This window comes from Myiozetetes cayanensis, unplaced genomic scaffold (genome assembly GCF_022539395.1).
Source record: "Myiozetetes cayanensis isolate MyiCay16 unplaced genomic scaffold, myiCay2020 scf19, whole genome shotgun sequence".
Taxonomy (NCBI): domain Eukaryota; kingdom Metazoa; phylum Chordata; class Aves; order Passeriformes; family Tyrannidae; genus Myiozetetes; species Myiozetetes cayanensis.
In genome coordinates, this window is record NW_026087400.1 from 618,414 (window position 1) to 625,153 (window position 6,740).

Here is a 6,740-nt window from a genome sequence, read left to right on the forward strand (position 1 = left end):
GTGCTGTGAATGTGCAGATATTGGTGCTGACTTCTTAACAGATCAGCTCTGACCTGACTCGGGCACTCTGTTGTTTCCATGTAACTACTCATGAAAAAAAGCCAACACAAAAAGGTGGGAATCAATGTTCTTACACTTCTGTGTCCCACCTTTTCACTTCCACTCTGTCCTGATGTCTTCATTTACTGTCTGTCTCTCCAAAAAGCTGCAAACCCACAGGCTCCCTCGTCTTGCTGACTGCGGACAGGACACTGTGTGAGATCAAGGATCAGCAAGAAGGCAATCACAGGCCTGGAACAGGATGGGGCAGAACCAGAACCTCACTTTGTGCCACCACGCTGTGGATTCAACATTTCCCTCATGCAAACATTATTTCCTGGCAGTTCTGGGGCTGGCCTGAAATGCAGACCTGGTCTGCTCGAGGTAGAGCCATTATCCTAAAGTGCTTTTATTGATCTGTTGACTTTCTGTCTCCCTCCTTCTCTTCCTCTCTTCACCCTGCCAGCCTCCTAAAGACTCATATCTTGTCTTTACAACCAAGGTATTTTAAGGGCCGAACAACAATTTTGAAGTCAGATTAGACAAATTATACTTGACCAGTGAAACCAGATATCCCCTGAATGATGTCTGTAGGATTTGTCTACATTTACGAACAGCCCCTCTTCCTTCTCCTCTTATTTTCCACTCTCTGTGTATGTCCTGATGTTCTTCAAACATCCATTTCAAGGCCTCGTACATCTTCCTTGTAGCAGCCTGTTCCCCAAAGGGGCAATGCCATCCTGTCATGCTTTATTTTTGGTTGGTTAAAGAAAGCTACAGCAGTAAATCTATACGTGTGCAGTGATATCCAACAGTATTAAAGGCTGAGATTTAAAGAGGGGCCTGAAAGAATTAGTAGTTGATGCTGTGGAAAGCCAAAAAGAGCTGTGTGCCTTACTGGAAATTTCAGGTGAAACATGTTAGAGTGCAATATATTACAGTGACCTGGCTGCAAATCCCTCTGAGCTGGAGATAAAGGGAGAAAGATTAATACTGGAGAAAATGTTCACAGTCCTGTGTATTACTAAATACTAAAAAAGGGGGTTGGAAGTTGGTTGATTTAATTTGATTTACTATTTCAGTGTTTATAATTTCTCAGGTTTCTGGAAAATTGCAATTCCTTCCAAATTACATTGCTCGTTAACTAATTGGTTAAGGCACAGGAATTTAGTCAGTGGTGTGAAAAATATACAGGTCAATACTCAACAGCTAAAAAGGCTAAATTTGATTATAAGAGTGCATTAATTTTTAAAAAATGTAAGTCTCATATATCTGAATGCATCACTATTCATGAATGTAGTACTTGACAGATAAAGAAGTTATCAATAGTTTATAGTCGGGTGTGCATATTTATGTATAAATGCTTTATAATGCTAATTTTTAATGTTGAAACAATATAAGTAAAAACATATTTCAGTAAAAAACATAAACTCACATTGAACTCTTTTGTTAGGCTGGATAGTATTTTATCCTGTGAGGAATGCCCATGAAAATAGTGTGAGTGTTTTCACTGGGAAATATTAATGAGATTAAGGACAAAATCTTCTATGGTCAGATTTATTCCTTATTCAGCTTATTCATATCACCATTAGTTTTCTTTTGATGGAACCTCACGGAGAAGAAGATAAATTAATTTGTACTAATGAAAACGGGTGCCTGTGCGCTACTGAAACCCTTCAAGTTTCTGCTACTGCTCTTGCAAGCCAGGAAGAGAAGGAGCTGTGTGTGTCTCAGGTGGGCAGCCGAGCAGCACAGGTCATGGCTCGTGGTCAGGGGTCGATGTGCAGAGTCTGCAAACAACCCGCTGGTGGAATGTGTTCCTGGAGAGAACTTACCTGAGAAATTGGAATGTAGTGAAATGTGGAGGGGAAAAAACAAATCCAAGTCTGCTTCCATATTGCTGGGGAAGTGAAAAAATGTTGGTGAGAAGTTTCTCAGACCATGGGATGCCCACTTATGGGCACAGGAGAGTGGATCTTGATGGATTTGGGGCTTCCTGTGACGAGCAGCACTCACAGCTCAGGGCATTGCAGATGGCTTTGCTCGTCGTGGGGCTGTGTCAGTGACAGTGAACTTTCCTTTGGAAATCATAGGCAGGGAGAAGGGAATGGGAGTCCTGGGGGGAAGAGAATCTTGAAAGCTCGAGGCTTGGCAAGCACCCCTGAGTCATTTACTTTCTTGGAGAAACAGAGCAGGACCAGAGCCCTGGCCTGATGTGCTCTGAGCTGCACCTCTGGGGAGTGCAGCACAGGCACTTCATGCACTGAGCTGGAGGTAAGAGCCACAATTGTCTTCCCTCCCAGACAAGAGCTCACACTGATGCTGCTCACAGAGAAAACATAATTCAGTGTATTCTGAACTAGGCACAATTATGCATTTCTTTGTCAAAACTTAGAGATTTTGAGGCAATGTGGTTTTGAGAGGGGGTGTGTTTGGCCAGTTCTGTAGAAATCTTGATCAAAGCACTGGCTCAGTCAGTGAGAAGCTATTAGCAACTGCTGTAAGTAGACTGAGAAGTTTGTTTCTGTGTTTCAAAACCTAATTGCTCAGTGAAACTTCCTGAGTAAACACGTTTCAGGGCCAGAAGAGGCTCATAACCATGCTTGTCTGGTAAGAGATTGTACAAAGATAAAGCTGATGCTAAGTCTAAAAGGTAAATTTCTCTTTACACAGAGAAGGTGAATTTGTGGACCTCCCTCCTGCAAGATGCTGTCAGGACAAGCTGTGAAGTTGGATGTCTGAAACACATCAAGATGATTTCCCAAACACCAGCACGCAAGTAAACACATGATATAATTTGCAAGCAAGGGAAAGCAAGCCAAAAATCACATTTCAGGATATAAATGATGCTTGAGCAGAATTATGTGAAACTTTGTCTCCTCTGACAGCACCACTGAGCATGGACCAGAGCATTTTGTGATGTGGCACTGCCAAGCACGAGCTTGCACATGCCAAGCAGAAGCTCAGGCAGGTGAGCTGATCTGCTGGGGGCAATCCTGTGTGGACAGCAGTCCTCTCCTTGTGGCCTCTGGGGCTTTGCATAGCAGAAGTTTCCTATGTATTAGAATGCAATATTTGGGATGTGCAGGATTGAAGGCAGGCCCAGGGAAGGGGACTGTGAACTGGGAACTGCCTGGCTTTTTCTGTGAGGATCTGCCACCAGGTGAGCCAGGCAGCTCCACCTGCTCTGGCAGATGGAACACAGAACAAGAGGAAGAAGAAAGGGAAATGTTCTCCAGTAATTCAAGGGGAGGAGAGAGGCAGAAGGAGCCCTGTGCACCTTTCAGCTCACACTGAATCGAGCTGCCAGCAGGGCAGTTGTGAGCTGCAAGGTGTGAATCCCACAGGAGCCCACTGTAATTAAGCATCCTGCAAGGTGAAGAGGGGGGAGAGCATTGCAATAAGTTCATCAGCATCATCCCCACTGACCCCCTGCCCCCCTCGGATACCCTTTGGAAATCTTCAGCGTGTTTTGTGTTTGTTTCAGAGCCAGGAACCAATGCTGGCAAATGCAAAGGTGTGAAATGTTGGCCAACCGATCCCAAGTGCCCTCCAAGGCACTGCAGGAAGTATTGCTCCAAGTGCATGATGAGCTCAGTTCAGAGGCTGCTAAGTTAAAGCTTATTACCCTCATTAAGTGACGTGTGTAATGTGGTGTCAGGCTTCTGATACGGTGAACTCAACATTTTCCAAGTGCTTTGTTGTTCTGTGTGTTATGCTTGGAGGGGAATTCAGTTTCTGTTTTGCACTGGGTCACATTCAGCCCAGGGATAAGCTTTCTTCCCAGAGCTTGGAGTTTGGGATCACCTCTGTGAAGGCAGAGGCTGAGTTTGGGGCAATGTGCTTTGTCAGAACCAGGAGGAGATTCCCTGTGAACAGAGGGAAACAAGGAGCAGGGTGCAGAGATGTTCACATGCCTCTGCTGAGAACCAGTCCCGTGCTGTGAGCACTGGGGCTAAAATGCCAAGCCATGCAGGTGTCCCTGCCCTGTGCTCCTTGGAGCTCTGCGTGCCTGGAGATCACGTTGTATTTCCCAGCAGGGTGTAAATACAGGACAGCTCAGGTTTAGCTTTCTGTGCAATTTAATAAGCCCCTCAGAGGCAGGAGCAGTGTGGTGGGTGGTGCAGGATCAGAAAGCAGTTTAGATTCACCAGGTACCGTTTGCACAAGAAGACTTGAGTGTCTCTGCCATGTGCTGCTCCTCATCTCCATTATCTGTCTTTCCTTCACCTGGGCTACCACAGCTTCTCCCAGTGACGGAGCATTGGCTCTCCAGTCAGCTTTAATCTCTAGCTCAGGAGGATCAGGTCAGGAGAGGTTTGAGGTCCTCAACCCTGCAGTGAAGCTCTCCCTGCTTCAGAGGGCTGCAATTGAAACCAGCTGATCCCACGTCCCTTGCAAACATTTCCATTTCAAACCACTGAAGTTTTATGTCTTTCTAGTAAATTTTTTTTTCTCAGGCCTCATAAATCTCATAAAGATCTGGAACAGCCAGTAAATCTGGCCATTCAGATACACATTTTCCAGTAAAGAGGATAATGGTTGCTGTTCCTGATGCCACCTCCCCTCCCCACCCCTCAGCTGGACGAGTTCACCCCTTGCCTGCCCGCTGCTCACACGCAGCTCGGGCCAAGCTGGGAGAGGCAACGTGCAGGTCCTGTTTGCACGAGGACTGAGGCATTGCTGGACCTCTCCTGGCTTTGCCACTGCCCCCACACGTGACCTTGGGCAAAATCATTTGTCCTCTGCGTGTCTCAGATCAGAAGAAATAGGTTGATGCTTCCCTGCTCAGCGGGTTGGGAATCTTGGCTGAATCTTGCTCAGTTCTACTGTGAGAAGTTGCAGAACTCCAGGCTAGGGATCCTCCTAAACATGAGAGCAGATTCTGTCAGCAGGGCCCCAGTGCCTGCTGCTCCCTGCCCTCCATGCAGGTTGCTCGTGGCTGGGCTGTGGTTGTCTCTCGTCCCTGGGATAACCCAGAGAGGAGCCTTTCTACCCTGTGCACCCATGGCAAAGTCTGAGGCTTGGATTTCCAGGTAGACTTGAAAAGACATGAACTCAAGGACAGTATAAAGCCAAGACTCCTCAGACTTCCATTGGAAATACCAGGCAGAAGTGCTGAAGTTATTCAGAAAAACATACTCTAGAAATAGAAAATTGCAAGCATATTTCCCCTTTATTTGTTGTCTTCCAAATTCAAACAAGCCTATTTCCTTTCCTGCAACGCTGCTTTTGATAATCTTGTGCCAAAGGCACTGAATCTGCTCTTATTGCTGTCAATAGCAAGATGCCTGTTGCTTTTAATGGCTCAGCTATTAAAACACTGCATCCCAGTTGTCTGGCTGTGAGCAAGCCCAAACTATCGCAGTGACAATATGGAACCTTTTTCCTCTCTGAATGTTTCTCTGCAAAGTTTGACCATTTTGGCTGGGGTAAAACATGTGTCTATCTGGGATTCTTTCCAAGGATGAGATTTTGACAGCTGTGCTCATGTTGGCAGAAATCCTGACATCTTGTGCTTCGTTGAAATAGCAGATTCTTAGTGGAGAGGGGTGGGAATCCGATTTCATAGATGAACACTTATGAATTGAAGATTGTGATCTGGCTGAGCTCTTTTCACTTGGGTGAAGAGGCTGAACCCCTCCTCTGGGAACAGGGTGGAGCCTTCCTTTCTTCCCCTCCCCACCTGTGGGCACAGATGGCCGATGGGCAGTGGGGTTGATGGAGCTCTCTGTGCCTCTGCCAGCTTCGTGCAGCAGTTTGGGACATGCCTTGGACTGCACCCACGAAAGTGGGAGTCAGCCTGTTTGCAGTACATGCCTAATGATTTTCATTTACATTTTGGATGTTTGGCCACGACTGAGGGTGGTGTGGGTGAGCTTTCAATGAAAATCCACCTTTGTGGCCCTGAGCAAAGCTCAGTCTGTAATTTATGCCACAGAGCCTGTGAGCAAACAAAGCCTTGCTATAGTCTGAAGCAGCCTGTTTGGGGGTTTTACAATCACTGTTATGATTAAGACGATTGAGTGTTTTTTGTTTGCCTTTTTTTTTTATTTTCACAGAGTGAAATCTCCATCTTGAACTGGAGAAATATTTCCCACAAACACTGTAATTATTCAAAGCTGATATATTTCTGCAGTAACCTTCAATCTGATGGACTGTCACTTTTCTGATGAAGAATCACTTGTTTGGAGACTAAAATTCCTATTATCTCGGCAAATAGGGAATGGTATCTCAGAAGATTGTGTCATGAGGTCACGCAGGTTCTCCACATCAGAGCCAAGGATAAACTGGAACAGGTCTGGTGGAAGGTCATCAAAAAGTTTCCAGAAGGTACTTTGCAAAGATTATATTTATTTCAAAGTTTCCAATGGCCAGATAGTTCCTTTATATTTTACCAAGAAAAATAACTTAAAAAAAAGTCACGAGGTTTTAAAACCACATCAACAATAATTTTCCATGTCTGGTATTTCACTGGAAAACAAGGAAAAATATTTTTTAAAACACAAACAAGATAGTAGTCAAACAACAAAACCCCAAACAAAACATACCTCCTGATGAAAACAATCCAAACAGTTTTGCTCAGGAAAGATTGTAGCTTAGGGTTAGACACAGAAATTTGGATGTTCACGCTTGCACCCCTGGCAAATGTAAGGTATTTTGTGTAGCTTTTAAAGCAAAATCAGCTAAACTGGCTCAAA

The 6,740-nt window shown here is 45.0% G+C and overlaps 1 long non-coding RNA gene across 1 annotated transcript; it reads left to right on the forward strand.

Moving 5' to 3' along the window:
• The first annotated feature begins 373 nt into the window (after nucleotides 1–373).
• On the forward strand, nucleotides 374–6,233 carry LOC126639099 (uncharacterized). The gene is made up of 4 exons (XR_007628752.1): nucleotides 374–423; nucleotides 2,713–2,818; nucleotides 2,928–3,010; nucleotides 6,102–6,233. It is a non-coding gene; the product is annotated as an uncharacterized LOC126639099 (long non-coding RNA).
• The last annotated feature ends 507 nt before the right edge of the window (nucleotides 6,234–6,740 follow it).